This window comes from Gossypium raimondii, chromosome 9 (genome assembly GCF_025698545.1).
Source record: "Gossypium raimondii isolate GPD5lz chromosome 9, ASM2569854v1, whole genome shotgun sequence".
NCBI lineage: Eukaryota > Viridiplantae > Streptophyta > Magnoliopsida > Malvales > Malvaceae > Gossypium > Gossypium raimondii.
In genome coordinates this window covers 4,915,892-4,935,532 of record NC_068573.1, presented here as the reverse complement: position 1 = coordinate 4,935,532, position 19,641 = coordinate 4,915,892, and the positions used below count along the sequence as shown (strand labels likewise).

Sequence of the window (19,641 nt, the reverse complement as noted above, 5' to 3'; positions counted from 1 at the left end):
AAGAGTAAAATTATTGTACTAAAAAATCACACTAAGTTCAATTCCCAGGAAAGAGAGGTGGATCACGAGGATCGCTTAAGTACCAAGTCTTTCCTAGCCAGAATATCCCTTTATCGTAATTTAATAGCACAATAAATCACTATAATCACACTCGCAAAATATGCAGAATAAACAATAAAGAACACTAGAATTTTAACGAGGTTCAACAAATTTTGCCTACTTCCTCGGGCACTACCAAATATATTTCACTCCAAAATACAAGTGAAAATTTACAAATAAGGAGAGAGAACAATGCCTTAAGTAGAGAATGGCATGTGTGGGATGTTGAAAATGAGAAATAGCTAGCCCTATTTATAGTTGAAGCTCAAGGATCAACTTGCAAAATCCCTATGCAATTAGGGACCAAAATTGCAATTATCCCATGCCAAATTTCAACCCAAAAATCTATGCGTTAAATGCTTAGATTTTCGGTGCCAAATTTTTGACACCATCCATCTTTGAAAAGTCAAAGATTGTTGCCAATAATCTCCACCTTGAAGATTTGATTAGGATTCTTATCTTCACACAATTCTTTCTGACAACAATACTTGATAGTGCCTTCTTCAACTGTTAAACTTGCAGGATATTGATCAAGTTCAAACAATGTTCGAACTTGATTGTTGTTACCACCTTGGTCATCATATCTGCGGGATTATCTGCAGTCTTGATCTTCTGAAGACGAATTTTCCCTCCATCAATAATTTCCCGCACAAAATGGAATCGTACGTCAATATGCTTTGTACGTGCATGATAGACTTGATTCTTTTCTAGATGAATAGCACTTTGACTATCACAAAACACGTTAATATGCTCCTGAACCAATCCCAAGGTTTTAACCATACCTTGTAACCAAATAGCTTCCTTTACAGCCTCTGTTACAGCCATGTATTCGGCTTCCGTAGTTGACAATGCAACTGTAGACTGCAATGTAGACTTCCAACTTATTGGTCCTCCAGCAAGTGTAAACACAACCAGTGGTTGATCTTCGTTTGTCCAAATCACCGGCATAGTCAGAATCAACGTACCCAATAACACCTTTACCAAGTGTAGTATCCTGCTTGAACAGTAATCCAACATCCACGGTCTTCAAAGTATACCGTAGAATCCATTTCACAGCTTGCCAATGTCCTTTTCCAAGATTATGCATATACCTGCTCACTATACTAACTGCCTGTGAAATGTCGGGTCTTGTACACACCATTGCATACATCAAGCTACCCACTGCATTAGAATATGGAACTTGTAACATGTATTCTTGTTTCGTATTCGTCGAAGGAGATAGTTGTGCAGAAAGCTTGAAATGAGAAGCCAACAGGGTACTTACAGGTTTTGTTTGCTCGTTCATGCCAAACTGCTGTAGTATTTTCTTCAAGTACTGCTTCTGAGACAAACTAACTCTACCTTTAGCTCTATCTCTACATATTTCCATGCCAAGAATCTTCTTAGCTTCACCTAGATATTTCATCTCAAACTCAAGATTGAGTTGAGTCTTCAATCTCTCAATCTCAACTTTTCTCTTAGATGCTATCAGCATATCATCAACATATAAGAGCAAGTATATGAAAGTTCCTACTTATAGCTTCTAAAAATACACGCAATGATCAAATTTACTTCTCATGTACCTTTGCCCTTTCATGAACTGATCAAATTGCTTGTACCACTGCCTCGGAGATTGTTTCAATCCATAAAGCGACTTTGTCAGTTTGCAAACCCAATTTTCTTTATCAGCAACCTTGAATCCATCAGGCTGAGTCATATAGATTTCCTCTTCCAAATCACCGTGTAAAAAAGCTGTCCTCACATCAAGCTGAACTAGTTCAAGGTCATATTACGCAACCAAGGCTAGCAAAATCTGAATAGACGAATGCTTCACAACTGGAGAAAACACTTTATTGTAGTCTATTCCTTTTTTTTGAGCGTAACCCTTTGCTACCAATCTAGCCTTGTATCGAATTTCATTTTTACCAGGAAATCCTTCCTTCTTTGCATATACCCATTTGCATCCAATTGCCTCTTTCCCTTGGGTAGTGTCACCAACTCCCAAGTCCTATTTTTATAAAGATACTGTATTTCTTCATTCATAGCTTGCTTCCACTTTACACCATCAGGGTTACTTATTGCTTCTGTGTAAGTAGAAGGAACATCATCATCTGCAATTGGAAGTGCATAGGCCACTATATTATCAAAGCAAGCAGGCTTACGAATCTCTCTTCTTGGCCTCCTATATGCAATTGAATCTTGTTGCTGTAGAAGTTCTTGGGTCAAAACTTCTTCATCATTTGTTCCTTCAATATCAGCTGGATCATCATTAACTTTTTCAAGCTCCACCTGCTACAAAGTGCCACTGGTTTTGTCATCCTTTTGTGAATCTTGTTCTTCATCATGGTTGATTCATCAAAAGTCACATCTCTACTGAAAACAATCTTCCTTGTATCAGGACACCAGAGACGGTATCCTTTTACTCCACCAGTTATACCCATGAGTAATACTTTCTTTGCTCTTGGGTCTAACTTAGATTCTTTTACATGATAATATGCAGTGGAACCAAAAACATGTAAAGAATCATAATCAGTAGCAGGTTTACCAGTCCACATCTCCATAGGAGTTTTTCCATTTGTTGCAGCTGATGGCAACTGGTTAATTAGATGGCACACATATGTAACTGCCTCAGCCCAAAATTCCTTGCCCAATCCAGCATTGGACAACATACATCGAACTTTCTCCAGTATAGTCCGATTCATGCGTTCTGCCACCCCATTCTGCTGTGGTGTATCCCGAACAGTGAAGTGTCGCACAATGCCCTCATCTTGACATACTTGTAGAAATGAATCATTTTTGTACTCAGTACCATTATCTGACCGAAGTCGTTTGACCTTTCGACCAGTCTGAGTCTCCACCATCTTCTTCCACTTCAGAAATGCATCCAAAACTTCACTTTTTCTTTTCATTAGATACACCCATACTTTTCTTGAATAATCATAAACAAAAGTAACAAAATAGTGCATACCTCCCAAATAAGCCACTTTGGTAAGTCCCCACACGTCACTGTGAACGTAGTCCAGAATTCCTTTTGCATTGTGAATTGCTGAACCAAATTTTACCCTCGTCTGCTTGCCCAGAACACAATGCTCACAGAATTCCAATTTGCAAGAATTTTCACCTTTCAACAAGCCTTGCTTCGCCAAAGTCTGCAAAGCTTTTTCACCAGCATGTCCCAATCGCCTATGCCATAACCTGGTAGCCTCTGAATCTGTATCTTTCGCAGAAACTGTTGATGTTGATCCAATAACTGTACTTCCATTTAAATAGTACAAGTTATTTCTTCTAGTGCCTTTTATCACCGTCAATACCCCAGCTACAACCTTTAGTAATCCATCTCTCAAAGTGATTGTGAGCCCTTTAGATTCTAGGGCCCCTAATGAGATGAGATTTTTCTTCAAGCTAGGTACATAGCGAACATCCATCAAGACTTGGACTGAGCCGTCGTGATTCTTCAATTTGATTGTACCTACTTCCATTGTCTTACAGACACTGTCATTGCCCATAAAAACAACTCCACCTTCTAGTTCTTCAAGACTAGAAAACCAGTCCTTATTAGGACACATATGGTAAATACATCCCGAATCCAAAATCCACTCATCTGTATGACATGTAATTGCCATGCCAACCAAGCTAAAGTCTGACTCCTCATCATGCTCCGCTACACATGCATCAGAAATAGCCTTGCCCTTTTGTAACTTAGGATAATTCTTTTTCCAATGCCCTTTCTCACGACAAAAAGCACATTAATCTTTGGCAGGTCTCCCTTTGAACTTACCCCTTCCACCAGGTTTGTTGCTGTGTGAACGACCTCTTACTGCTAAGACTTCTGCAGTTGTATCTCTGTGATCTCTTTTATCTTTCTTTCGAGTCTCAGATCTACACAACGCACTGCAGACTGCATCAAATGTGATCGTATCCTTCCCATGAAGCAATATGGTGGTAAGATGATCATATTCATCAGGAAGAGAATTCAACAACAATAATGCCTTGTCTTCATCTTCAAATTTCTCATCCAAATTTAGCAAGTCTGCTAAAATTTTATTGAATGAGTTCACATGGTCATTCATCGACATACCGGGTGCATACGTGAATTGACAAAGTTTCTTTTTCATATAAAGCCTATTTTCAAGACTTTTCGTTAGAAACTTTTCTTCCAGTGTATCCCACAACTTCTCCGCTGATGTCTCCCTCATGACAGAGTACTTCTGCTCTTTGGCCAAACATAGGCGGATTGTACCACACGCCTGTCTATTGATCTTGGGCCACTCCTTGTCATCCATCTTGTCAGGTTTTTCTTCAAGAGCTATATCCAACTCTTGCTGACATAAGACATCCAGGATCTCACATTGCCACATACCAATTATTGGTACCATCAAATTTCTCTACTTCAAATTTTGCATTGGTCACGGTAGTCTTTGTTGATGATGATGCCTCTGCCATTCTTCTCCTCGATCCCAACTACTGTATACGTGAACAGTACCGTCTACGTGAATAGTGCCATGGATGAACAATACCGTATACATAAGTAGTATCATAAACGGTCGTATTCCCCAAGTACGAATCTAGCTCTGATACCAATTGTTGAGCGGAAGCGTGTAAAAGAGTAAAATTATTGTACTAAAAAATCACATTAAGTTCAATTCTCAGGAAAGAGAGGTGGATCATGAGGATCGCTTAAGTACCAAGTCTTTCCTAGCCAGAATATCCCTCTATCATAATTTAATAGCACAATAAATCACTACAATCACACTCGCAAAATATCCCTCTAGAATTTTAACGAGGTTCAGCAAATTTTGCCTACTTCCTCGGGCACTACCAAATATATTTCACTCCAAAATACAAGTGAAAATTTACAAATAAGGAGAGAGAACAATGCCTTAAGTAGAGAATGGCATGTGTGGGATGTTGAAAATGAGAAATAGCTAGCCCTATTTATAGTTGAAGCTCAAGGATCAACTTGCAAAATCCCTATGCAATTTGGGACCAAAATTGCAATTATCCCATGCCAAATTTCAACCCAAAAATCTATGCCTTAAATGCTTAGATTTTCGGTGCCAAATTTCTGACACCATCCATCTTTGAAAAGTCAAAGATTATTGCCAATAAAATGTTCTTGAAGACCATGGTGATGAAGAATCTGAAACAGATGACATGATCCATTCATGGGAGACCAATCCAAGTTGTTCAATGTCTAGGACAATTACAACCAACAGTGTAACTTTTCCATTAAATTCATCTTTCTAGTTTCCAACACTCCTGAAACAATTTCTCTTAGATTGATAGCCTTTAACTTCGCTGTTTGTCACACTGGTGGAGTCTTGTGGTTTCCCAAGAATTCATACTTGTTTCACTCAATGTTATTTGACCTCTTGAAGGTATTTATCATACAAGTTATGGATATGTTTTTCTTTTCCTTTTGGTAAGTCGATGAAATCGTTAATAAAAAAGGACCTCATTTTGCTCTTCTTCATCCTTGACCTTCTTCTTCTTCTTCTTCTTCTTCTTCTTCTTTTTCTTCTTCTTCTTCTTCTTCTTCTTCTTCTTCTTCTTCTTCTTCTTCTTCTTCTTCTTCTTCTTCAGATATAAATAAGAAGAGGTGAGTAACTCATCATAGTAATAGTAAGTCTTCATTGAGAGAGTACAACTAAAGAAAGCAAGGGATATTAACAGAATCCAACATATCCTTTATCGCCATTTTCCTCGACGCCATTCTTGCTCATCAACAACTCTCGAACCAATCAAATTGAATATCTTAATACATAATTTCAAAAGCTTCCAATTCAAGTTGAATATGATATAATGTTTTTGGAATGGATAAGTGATAGAAACAATTACATCGTCCATTTTAGTATGTTAAGTGCAAATCAAATAAATTATTAAAAGTTATAAAATAAAATATTAACAATTATAAAATACGATTCAAACAATTAAACTTTTTATAATTCTCTTCGGTCAATGAACTTTTACCTTCCTCTAAATCGAAATTTCAATCGATTTTTAGTTCAACTAGACAGTTCGATTTAAATAACATTGCATTTTAATTTTTTATGATGAAAATTAATTGGTTTTATGGATTTTCAAATTAGTTTTCATCATATAAAATATAAATTTTTGATAAGCTATCAATAAGCGTTGAGCGTAGTGGTGAAGTATATTACAATTTGAAAGAGAGAGTACGTGTTCAAACCTTGAAGACGATATTGTTGGAAGAGGTAGTCATATACTCCAATCATAGATCGTAATATAGACATGAAACATACCAATAATATATACTTTCAATAAGTTATTATAAAATTGACTACATATATAAAAGATATATAACTTTTATTTGATTAATAAGTTATATAAATTTTATTTATATCATTTATTATAAATTTTTTTTGTATTGGTTAGAATTGTGTAACTCAAATCTTTGTTAAAAAATACATTGATGGTTTCACTTTTTCCACTACGTAATAATGTAATTGGAGTTTTAGATAAAGGCAAATCAACAAAACAAAATCAACAAAGTTTACCTCAAAATGTCACAACACTTATTAAATTGGACTCTTAAGTTAACTTAATAATATGACGTTTTGATAATCCCAAGGCAGTTACATTAAGCTTTCTAAAAGTTAGTTAAAAAGAATGTTTTCAAATTTAATTGGTTCAACGGAACCAAACCATAACATCTGAACCGAGTTAGGAAGGTTATAGTTGAATCCTTCAAGATTAAATTTTGAACAACATCAGCCTTCTATACCTCACTAGTAATAGTTTTACTGGTCGTATTCCTCTAGCTTTGTGTCATCTGATGAAACTGGAGTACACATCGCTTTCCCAAAATAAATAAAGTGGCTCAATCCCTTCTTGTGTTGATTGTTTATTGAAAGATCCTATTCTTGGAGAAATTTGTAATTTAGCCCTTAATCCAAATGAAAGAAAGAACTATCTCCATGTATCGGGAATAGAACCCTTAATATCTCACTAGTTTTGCCCAATAATCCATGGTAGATGAAGCAACTTTGCAATTTAGTCCAAAAATCTCAATTTCTCCTCTCTTTCAACTTAAGACAAGCTCATTCAAAACCTATTAACTACCAAAAGCCCAGCAATGACTTCTCAAACTCTTGAATTAGAATTTTCCGTATGAAAATCGCTATAAAAAAATTAATTCTCGATAAACTTTTGCAGTAATTTTATCGGAGTTTCATGAAATTGAATATATTAACTATTGTTGTTCACATAGAAAGAAAGCACAAGAGTGGATCAAATTGGAGAATTTCTTTGTTATCATATATGGTATATGGCGTAAACCTGTTTAATCAGACGAGTCTAACAAACAGTTAATCATGTTTTGTTTGTCTCTAAAAGCTAAAAAAAAAATGTAAGTTGGCTAACAAGTGAAAAAGCATTCATCACTATGCTTGGATGTTTTCCGATTATTATGGAAAGAAGGTTTCTGAGTGGTTTCCCATCATAAAACCCCACACGTAAAGTTAGTCATTTTACACAACTCTTAATTCTTACTTTAAGATGAAAATACAGCAGCAGGTCCACAAATAAAGCAGGGCACATTGACTACTGTTGTTGGCATAGAAAGAAAAACATATACAGTATGGAAACCCAGTAAAGTAGGTTGAAAAGCATTCATCATTCATCACGTTTTGTTTTCTATATCTATAGTATTAGTATGTTGCAACAAATGGGAAAGTATTCAATACACGGATCAGCTTTTGCCTCCTTTAATTAAAGGTAGTATGTAATCGCTACTCATCACCATTGAAGTGCGGATTTTTCCACAAAAGATTTTGAAACCAAAAACATTGGCTCAATTGTTTATAATATTGTCTTCTTTCACATGTGAATTTTAATTTATTGAGGATATATATTAGTTCTAATGACGTGGTATTATAAAATTATAAAATGTTAAATTAATTTTATATTTTTAAATAAATTTAATTAAAATTATTTTCATTATGTTATATAACTTTTTATTTGATTAATAAGTTATATAAATTTTTACAATTATAATTATAAAATTTATTTATACCTGTTGTGTTAGAGTTGTGTGACCTGAATCTTTTTTAAAAAACATACAATAATAAAACTGATGGTTTCACTTTAAAAAGGCAAATCAACAAAACAAAAATCAACTAAGTTTATCTCAAAATGTCACAACACTTCTTAAAGTAAGTTGGCTAACAAGTGAAAAAGCATTCATCATGGAATAGGTTTTGCTTTGCTTGGATGTTTTCCAGATAATTCTAAAATGCATTATTATTTTTTAAAGAAACTAAGTTGAAAGAAGGTTTCTGAGTGGTTTCCCATCATAAAACCCCACATGGAAAGTTACTCATTTTACACAACTCTTAATTCTTACTTTAAGATGAAAATACAGCAGCAGGTCCACAAATATTGTGGGAACAAATTTGATATTGTTTATTGTTGTATACTTGGTTAGCTTGCTGGTTTTTCAAAATATATTGAATATATTCAACATAAATCGCATATACTATATTAAAAAAACGCACATATGATAAAGATTGTATGTGATGAGGAGAGTTGACTTTTCCATAAAAGCTTCTGAATAGGAAAACTTTAGCTTGATTGTGAGGAAATTGTCAACAAAGTTGAGATTATCGTCTTTCTTTGCAAATCTAGCTTGGAAATTTCTACTGTACATTGAATTAGAAAAGAAGATGCCATGAGAGCAAATGAGGTGCATTGCACATTTTACGGGGGCAGATACTTGCTATACTGATTAGTTTGTTGAGGGTAATCGAGCCGAGTTTGAATATTACTAAGCTCGATTTAAATTTTGAAACTCAATATTTGGTTTGAGTTTAATTGAACATTTGTTTTTAAGTTCGAGCTCACTTGAGATATAACCGAGCTACTTGAATTCGAGCTCGATTAAACTCGTTTATCAATTTTTTGTACTTGAGCTCGGCTCGTTAATTAAGGAAAATCAAGTAACTTAATAATATAAAAAATATGAAAGCTATTCAAGCCAAGTATTACTAAGCTTGAAGTTGGCTCGATCGATAGCTCGAGCTCAACTCAATAATTTTTGAGTCAAATTCAATTTTTTTTCAAATCAAACTCAAGTAATCTTGCAAGCATCAGAATCTCAATTATACCCCTAATAGAGGGGACTGAGAAGGACAAAAAAAAATGACTCGTAGCAAATAAGGTTGTTTTACATGTGAAATATAATATAATATAATGTATGGGTAAAGTACATTAGTTGTCACCCAACTATGGAATTCTTTTTTTTTATTCACCCAACTTTAAAAAGTTGTAAAATAGTTATTCAACTATTTGATTTCGTCTTTGTTTGATCACCTAACTATCTTAAATTTTAGGTGTTTCTATTTTTATGTTAGCCAGTGAATGATTAAAACAAAAATTTAATAACAATTGAATAACTATTTTGTAACTTTTCATAATCCAACCATTAAAGAAAACTGTAATTTAGTGAACTCTACAATAGTTTATCCGTAATATATTCACTTGTTTCCGACCAAATCGTGTTGGCCGACTACAGTCCATAAACGGCTCAAACATTAAAAATGATGAACTGTAAAATATGAGTACCTTTGTTTGTACTATAAATTATATAATATGGTCACATTTCTTTTTCTTTTTTGGAAAATGCATTGTAACATGTGCGGTATATTATCTTTTTTTAAGGAAATGTGCAGTTTATTATTAAATATGTAAGTTTCATTTGTTTATTCATTCATAAAGTATAATTTATATAATATGTTAAATAAAAATTTAACAATGTGAATTTTTTATTTTGTCTTGTCCCGTTGTAATTGAATAAAAATAAATGAGAGACTTGTGGGATTGACGTGAGCAGATAGGTATGATTATATTTCTAGGGACAAACTCCAAGTAAAAATGAAGCGTATAGTATATATAGAAGTACAAATTTAAAGAAAATTTTAAATAGGTGAAGATATTTTTTTCATTCATATTACTAAATTTACGTCTAAAACAATTATAATTTATTTTTACATCTAGTGGTAATAATTTTAAAAGAAAAGAAAAACACTAGTGGTGCTGCTTTAAGAATTATAAGTTACATTTAGTGGTGCTAATTTTAAAAACAAAAGAAAATCACTAGTGGTGCTACTTTAAGAATTATAATTTACATTTAGTGGTGCTAATTATAAAAACAAAAGAAAATCACTAGTGGTGCTACTTTAAGAATTATAATTTATATCTCGTGGTGCTACTTAACCCTGCTTTTGTTTCTTTAAAACCTGATTTCTTCAGTAACCCAATCTAAATCTTCATTCATTTCCCTCAATCAAAATAGCAACGAAAATGGATTTTCAATTAGCGCTTTACTTCATCCTCCTACTTCATACTTCCTGTTATGCCCAATTTTACAAGCAGCAGAATTTCAAGAACCTGCCTGTGCTAAAGAAGTATGTGGAAATATTACAATTCCATCCCCTTTTGGAATCCATAGCAACTGCTATACATGAATAGACTTAGTTTAAATATAATTATATGCATAGACTTATTTTTGAAAATTTACAGGAATAGACCGATTTTATGAAAACACTTCCAGCTAGAAGCATTTTTAGGTGATTTGCAACAACTTAAACAAATGGGGCGTTCTTACGCAACAACTTAGTGAAAGGAACTGCAATTAAAGAAAACCCCTTGACAAAACTCCGATAATAACCCACAAGCCCAAGAAAATTGTAGATCTTAGAAACATTCCTAGACTGTTTCTACTTAAGCACATCTTCAATTTTCCTACGATCAACTCGGATCCCCTCCGTAGAAACCACATGCCCCAGAAGAGTCACCTCCTTCAACCAGAATTCACATTTGCTCAACTTAGCGTAGAACTGTTTCTCCTGGAGTATTTGAAGAACTACTTTAAGATGCTCATCATGATCATCTTCAGTCTTAGAGTACACCAGAATGTCATCTATGAAGACCATGACTAACTGCTCCAAGTAGGGTTGAAAAACTCAGTTCATAAGATCTATGAATGCAACCGGAGCATTCGTCAAACCAAAGGGCATGACTAGGAACTCGTAGTGCCCATAACGAGTCCTAAAAGTAGTCTTATGAACATTGACCTCCTTAGCCTTGAGCTGATGGCACCCAGAACGGATATCTATCTTGGAAAACACATAGCCCCATGAAATCAATCAAACAAATTGTCAATTCTCAGAAGTGAGTACTTATTCTTTACCTTTAACTTATTCAACTGTCAGTAGTCGATATACATCATCATGATATCATCATTCTTCTTTACAAATAAAACTAGTGCCCCCAAGGAGACATACAGAGACGGATAAAACTTCAATCAAGGAGTTCCTAAAGCTGAGCTTTTAACTTTATAAGCTCTTTCAGTGTCATACGATAAAGAGTGATGGGCACCGGAGCTGAACTCGATAGAAGCTCAATACCGAACTTGACCCCCTGATCCGGAGGCAAATCCGGTAACTTCTGGGAAAAAAATTAAGAAACTCTTTAACCATCCGAATGTCCTAACCGACGAACCCACAAAAGTTGAGTCACTCACAAAAGCCAAATATGCTTCACACCCTTTTCAAACTAACTTTTCGACCACAAGAGCGGAGATCATATTGGATAAATAATCCCGATGCTTGTCGATCATAACCACCTCCACATCATTCTCTAATATCATAACTACCCTCTTACTAGCACAGCCCAAACTGACCTGACGATCCACGAGCTAGTCCATTCCCAAAATCAAATCAAATTCCCCAAATGGTAGCTCCATCATATTAGCTGGAAACACAACCCTTTGAATCTCCAACGGTACGATCCTATACAATTTATTAACCCAAAATGATTAACCCAATGAACTAAGTATAATAATCTCTCCGGAAGTGCTCTTAACAGAAATCCCCAAGTTTAGAGAAACAGAGCTAGCTGCATAGGAATGTGTTGACCCTATATCTATCAATGCAAAATAATGGGCAATATGGATAAAAAAATGTACCGGTAATAACATCAACGACGTCTCTATCCTCACAATGTCTAGGAGCGTAAACCAACAAAGGCTACCTCGACTCAGTCTGATTAGCACCTCTACCCAATGCTCTCTAACCTTTACCCATACCGTTACCACCCCTAGCCGAACCACGGCCCCTAGGCGGTTGTTGAACTACCCACTAAGGCTGAACAAATCCTGGAGTTGGAGCTTGTATTTGATCAGAATGTTATCAGCAATCTCTGATACGGTGCTTCATCGACCCACATCATAGACACATTCCTAACCTCCTCCAAAATTCATCCAGATGGCGTCTACCACAGTTCCCACACGGTTGAGCCACAGTAGGAGTAATTGGAACCCCAATCCTTGAAGGCCCGTCAGATCTAGCCCATTTCTTAGGCATCTGAGTAGAACTAGAGGGCTCTGAATCCCTCTTATTCTTACCCCTTTCACACTCCCTATTTTCGCGCTCAACGCACTTAACCTCTTCAGTGATCTTCGTCTTGTCCATCAAGACAGTAAATTTTCGCTCCCTCTGTAGAGCTATCAAAACCTTCAAATTACCCCTTAATCCTTCTTCGAAACGAATACATTTCTCATACTCAGTTGATACTATCCAACGAGCATAACGACTCAGTCGAAAAAATTTTAACCTAATATTCGACCACAGTCTTATCCCCCTAGGTAAGGATCATAAACTCGCATCCACGAGTATCCACATATCTCGCCGCCACATATTTACTCTGGAATGCGCTCTTAAACTGATCCCAAGTAATCCAATCTGGGACCCTCCTCAACCGTTAACCACCACTGATATGCCTCATTATGAAGCAGAGATACTGCACCCTTGAACTTCTGCTCGAAGGAGCAGTCAATGTCATTTATAATCATCTCTATGACCTCTAATCAATAATCAACCATCGTAGGGACGACTCTAGTGACACCTCTAAACAATTTAGTACTATTGGACTGAAGTTGTTTAGTAACCAACCAACAGCTCCCAGATCCTGAATAGGGCTCAGTGTCCCTCTCCAAAACCCTCAGCATGGCCTGAGACAATGCATCATCACCAATCGAGCAACTTTGAAACCCGTTCTGAACAGTAGGTATAGTCGGCATCTCACTCGTATTCAAATTGGGCATATTACCCATCGATGATGACTCAGCTCGAGCCCTCTACGGTGTCTACCACACCCATGAATGCTGCATCCATGTGATCCATAAGTGCTCATCATTTTATAGATTATTTATATTAAAAAGTTTTATATATCAGTTCCTATAACATCCTAAAATTTAGGGTTAGAAGTTTTGAGGTTTGTTGTTAGGATCAATAAGTAGGTTGAGCAATTGGGTTTATTATCACGTTTCAATATCAAAATGAGCCTACTGGTTCGGAGGTTGAGTGTGTGTTAGTTTACCTTTGGGTCTCGTGTTCGAGTCCTCATGTGTGTTTTGAAGAATTAATTTTATTCTAGTTTTTCTTATTTGTTTTAAATACTAATTTAGTTATTTCTATTTTTTATTTAACTTTTAATCTAAAATAGGAAGTTATCTCCCAAACTATTTTTCCCACGTTACTCTTCTCTCTTCTCCCTCTCTTGCACGTAAATTTTCTTTTCGTTCCTTCTCCTTTCTCACTTTCATTTTTTTGTGATTTTTGAACCATTGTACTTCTGTTCTTCAAATTAATTCTGGGTTTATCATCGTCATTGTTGATTGATTTTCCTCGTGTGTTTCATTTAATTGGATGTGAATTATGTAAGTATTGTGTTGTTTAATTGTTTCGTTCTGAGTTTTAGGTTATTCTTAGTCAATTTGTTTGTACTGTTTTGGTTGTTGCTTATAAATTAGCATATCAGTTTATGCAATTTTAAAATTGGTACACTAAGGGAGAATCGATCAGTTCATAATGCCTAGGGTTTCGCTTTAAGGTGTGTTTTTGAACCATTAGCGATTAGGGATTGCGTTGCTATCGTGAAACTCGGAGTGGTTTTGTGACCGTACGGGTGGCCACACGAGCGTATGCCGCACACGGACGGTCCACACGGTTGTGTGACTTTGCAAATTAGAGATTTTGGACCTTTTTTAGTGCCACACGGTCATGTGGCTATTATTTAGGGATTTTTGTTAATTTTTACACGGGCATATGCCTTGGACACACAACCGTGTCCCTTAGCCACGCAGGCGTGTGAGTTTCTACATGATCATTTCTACTCTGTTCCTTAAATAAGCACTCTTGAACAGTGAGTTATACGAGCTACTCATACGGCCATACAACTCAAACATATGGGTGTATGTCTCCTCCACATGGACGTGTGCTTCTTCCAATGGGTGTGTGTCTTTTTTGCACAGCCATGTTGTTCTTCACATGACCTTGACTCTTCTACATGGTCAGGGTATACGGCCGTGTGGCACTGTTTCACTGATTTTTGTTCTGAGTCATAAACAGTCTCGTTTTATGTTTCTGTGTAATTCGACCCTCGATTAAGCCTTGATAAGTGTGTTTAGGACTCGGTCAAGTTTGGGTTCGTGTATTTATGGGCTATAACTTAATTGTTCGTTTATGTGATGAATAAATTTGAGTTTATTGTTGCTATCATTACTTAGTATTGGAATGCAAGTATAACCAACTCTGAATTTGTTCAACTGGAAATGTGAATGTCTGTTTATGTATGTTTGTTTGCGTATGTGTGCAATACTGCATTAGCATGAAAATTTTGGGATTTGCTTATGGAAAGAAAGAAGACTGATTTGGCAATTTAACTGCAATACAGTTTAGTGCACAATTTTACATATGTCAGCTCAGTTGCATATTATTATTTGAGTGGCTCAATTCCACATATAGGGTGTGCAATGTGGATAGGCCTATTACGGTCTTATGTGGTGTGCAGGGTGGTTGGGTCCAACATATCCCTATTGTGGTATGCAGGAGGGACGGAATGGTGTTCGAATGGTTGGGGTAGGTTTTTGACTCGTTACATTCGTTACGCATCTGAATATATATCTGATTATGTAAGCATTGGGATATTGGTGATATGGTTAATATAATATAATAAGTGTGTTAATTAATATGTGCTTTGATATTCTTTGAATACATTTTTGTATACTGGATTACCGCTTTGAGATTTTTGTAAGTCATTTTTATACATATACTTGTTTGGAATATTTATTGTGTCACTCCATCTTTTGCCATCTGTTTTATTTTCCGGGCTCACACTGAGCTCACGCAGCTTACCTCATTGTAACATTCTTTCTTTCAGGTACTTTTTATGTTCGAAAGTTGGACTCAACATGCTGGAGGTCTCGGGATGATAAGTGTTTGGTTTGGTTTAAATGATGCTACTTAAATTTCAGTTGTTATTTTCAAATGGTTTGTAGGAAAGATTATAAAAATTGTGGTATGGGTTGAGTTTGGATTTTCGATCAACTAGGTGTTACAGTTTTAAACAATTTATAAGTTTTGTTATATCACGATTTTCAAATTATGGTTTGTGATTGACAAAATTTGATGCTTTCGAAACTATCAAGGAATTCCATTTGGTTTATTTCTGACTTGCGTTTAATGCCAATTAAACTTTGTTTCAAAATTTAACTAAGTGTTATCTAACTTTCTAAAAGTTATGGCAAGATGGTTTACCAAAGGATTTTCTATGTTTATAATAGAGTTTTTCTTTTCGCCACTTTCGGTGGTCAATGTAACCTCCGGGATTCGATCTAGAATTCTAGGTCAGGTTTTTGGGTGTTACAGTTCAAGTATTTATTAACAGACATTTTATGCCTCAAAAAATTGTTAGAAGAAATTTCAAAAATCCCAAAAATGTTTCAGTCTCTAACTATCTTAATATGGTTTTAATCGTTTCAGAGTTTCCTAAACTAAAGTATTTCTGAGTGAGGAGTACTTACAGAATCGGTTCCAAAGACTCGGTATTTCACAAAATTCCTTTTCAGATTCATATAGAAATAAACTATATTTAAACAAATGATTTTCTCAAAAATAATTTTAAACCCAAAATTTCATAGTCAGAGTTTTGCAACCTGACTCTAATACCACTAAATGTAACATTTCAAACCCGTCCTAGACGCTATGACTAAATCTGAGGATGCTACTTAAAAGAAAATAGCTGTAAATCCAGTTCTTGATTATTTTGGAAATCATCATAAAATTTTGTTATCTAAGAACCAGTTTTATAGGAAAACATATTCAATATAACAATTTAATTGGGAATGTTGGTTTTTTATATTTGCTAAATAAAACGAATACTTTGCAACGGAAATTCTTAAAACATTAAATTTTTGAAAAACTCAGTTGTTAATCTGAAACCCATTATTTGCAGAAAAACGAACCTTGTCGACAAAACATTTAAGCGGTAACTACGAAAAACGAAATTAAAGTCCAAAACCCAAAACCAAAAAAAATTGTCTAAATACTCCAAAATTTACAAAACTCTCAAACCCAAATTTAAATAAACTAAATTTATAAAAATATGGTTATAACCGAGCTCCCGTCGCACTGACCTGCCTAAGTCTGAGGGTTACCTGAAAGTGATAGACAAACAAAAAGTGAGTTTTCATAACTCAGTGTGTAACTTTAAAGAAAACAAAATTACGGTTTTAATTTTCAGATTCATTACAAAGTAGAGTAGATACAAATGTATATCTTATACAGAATCAGAACCATAAGCAAATTTACAATCCTACCCTCATCTGCTACACACCATTTCCAACCATCCCTACACACCATATAGAGTATTAAATATCCATCCAACCCTACACACCACTTAGTGTGTAATGACCCAAAAATTCACGGGCATCGAAAAAGTATTATATCGGGCCTCCGTCTTAGTAAATTGAGTTTGAAAATAATTATTAGAAATAGTTAAGAGTTTAGTTTAGTGCTTAATTAGGTATTAATTAGGTGAATTTAGTCTAATTAAGAGTAATTAGTAAAAAGGATTAAATTACAATAGAAGTGAAAGTTTAATTATAGATTAAAGGAAAATAATAAGGGCCAAATGGCCAATTATGCCAATTGTCAATTTGAGGAGCATAAAATCTAAGATTTTATTTGTTAAAATATATTATTAAATTATTATTATTATTATATTGTGAAATAAATAAAATTAAGACAAATGTATGGTTATGAATATGACATGTGGTAAAAGATATTTATATTAATTATTATATATTATATTATTATAACAAAAAGTAAAAGAAAACAAAAGAAATAAAAGAATAGAAAAAGAGAAGAAGAACAGAAAAGAAACAGAGAAAGAGACGAAAACAGGGGAAGAAAAAGGGAAAGAAAAGAAAGGGGGAAAATTGAGATTTTGAAGCTTGAAGTTTAATAGGTAAGCTAAATCAAGTGCTTTTCTCATAAATTTGATGTTTATGGAATCCTAGAGTGAATTACTCTTGGATTTAAGTTAAAAATTTGAAAGTTAATAGATTTTTGAGTAGGGTTTATGTTGAATAAATGATGGAATTGAGGATTTATTTGATAGAAATTTTATTTGGAATTGAATAAAGGATTGAATTGTAAACTAAACTACAAGTTTTGAATTTTAGGGATTAAATTGTGGAAAATTCGAAATTAGTGAAAACTGATGAAAATTTAGTAGATAAATTTGAGTTTAGAAGAAGTTTTGAATAGAAATAGAGTGTGAATTAAATTAGAAAAGTAGATAAATCTAGTTAGGATTAAATTGGAATTAAAGTATAAAATTTGATAGAAATTTTATTTTTATTGTAAAATTTGTGCTGTAATTAATTATTTGATTATTTAATTTTCGTAGCTAATAAAGAATTGAGGTATCGGCACAAAAGGGAAGGAGAAGGTCATTAAGGAATAATCAAGCAAATTCGGGTTTGTATTACTATAATTCAAATTTATTTATTATTAATTGTTATATTTTAATTAAAATGCATGGTAAGTAAAATTAGGTAAGCAATTGGAATGATAATAGTGACTTGAATTGAATCAAATTGAATTGAATGATGGAAATATGTGAGTATTTGAAATGTATATTGATTAAAAAGTATTAGTGATTTGAATTTGATTGAAAATGAATTTAAAATATGAATTAAATAAAGTGAATTAATTTATAAATATGTGTGAAAATGTGAATTGTGTATTGATTGAAAAGTGGTTTGAATTGAATTGAGATATGATTATATGTGATTATTTGAAATATGTATTGGTATTAAATTGTTAATTGATTAGAAAGTGGAAAAGTGATCTTGAATTGGAAATGAAAGAGAATTGAGAATTTGAATACCCTATTAACTAGTCAGGCTAAGTCGGATATAGTTGGCATGCCATAGGATTTGGAAGAGTACGGGATTTATTGGCTTTGCCGATCAGACACTTTATGTGTCGTATTAGGCACCTCGTGTGTCATTTCAGGCACTTATGTGTCGTCTACTGATCAGGTACTATGTACCGTTTTAGGCACAATGTGTCGTACTAGTGTGTTTGGGTTGGAATCCGTGTATTCGTCAAAGTCCAGATTGTTAATAGGGTGAATAATTGAAATGAGAAAATCAAATGAATTTGATCGATTGTGGTATTAAATATGAGAAAATTTAAAATTTGCAGATTGAAAATTGATATTGAAAATAAAAGGCATGAATTTAATGTTTATGTAGTGATTAAAATTGTTACATGTGATATGTGATTGAGATTGAAGAATAGTTAAAAATTTTATTGTTATTGTTAAATAATGAAAGTTTATGAATTAATTGATATTCAAGAAATCGGATAGTTACATGCTTCGTAATTATAATTCTTTATTGCTATTATAATTTGAATTATGGTAATACCACTGAGTATAAAATACTCAGCATACGGTTGTTTCTGTACATAGGTTGAAATAGGGGTCTGAGTCTCGGTTCAGCATCCAGGTCAATCCCGACTCCTGCATAGAGATTTTGGTGATGTTTTCTTCCTTAAATGAAAGTGGCATGTACATAAGAATTATAATAGTTATTTTGGTATGCTATATAGTTTTGTTGTAAACTAAGATATTATGTGTTTTGATGATTATATTAGTAAAATGGTAAAAGTTCTTTATGGCTTTGGTATCGAATTGAAATGACTTGATTAGTTTTATGAGTTAATTAGAAATGATAATAGGATTTTTATTAATTAAGTTGTTATGTCAATATGTCAAGTAAGATTTAAGTATATAAATGCCTTGATTGAAATACTGGAATTGGGTTAGTTATGTTTTGAAATTTTACAGGGGGTTTTATGTAAAAATAAGCAGAAATGTTGCTAAAATTTTTATAAAAATGAATGAAATCAATTATTAAAATTTATAACAATTTATGAATTATTTTAATATGTTGGTTATTTATTTAAGAATTATTTGTAAATTGTTTGATATGTCCGGTAATGCCTCGTAACCCTGTTCCGGTAACGGTTTGGGGTTAGGAGGTGTTACATAGTATCGGTATGACATTGTTCAGATTATTTGCAGTTGTGCTGCTAGTATAATGGGCGAAATATCGCCTCTCACAGAAACATTTCCTCCACATAATATATCCCTCCCCCCAAAATCAGATATAATCAAAGCAGAAATCAT

The 19,641-nt window shown here is 34.0% G+C and overlaps 2 long non-coding RNA genes across 2 annotated transcripts in view; both read left to right on the top strand.

Moving 5' to 3' along the window:
* Window positions 1–5,539: 5,539 nt before the first annotated feature.
* Window positions 5,540–19,641, top strand: part of LOC128032642 (uncharacterized) — a 34,298-nt gene continuing 20,196 nt past the window's right edge. The window contains exon 1 of the long non-coding RNA XR_008188889.1: window positions 5,540–5,677. This is a non-coding gene — a long non-coding RNA (uncharacterized LOC128032642). The remainder of the gene's footprint in view (window positions 5,678–19,641) is intronic.
* Window positions 17,864–19,127, top strand: LOC128032641 (uncharacterized). The gene is made up of 2 exons (XR_008188888.1): window positions 17,864–17,921; window positions 18,922–19,127. It is a non-coding gene; the product is annotated as an uncharacterized LOC128032641 (long non-coding RNA).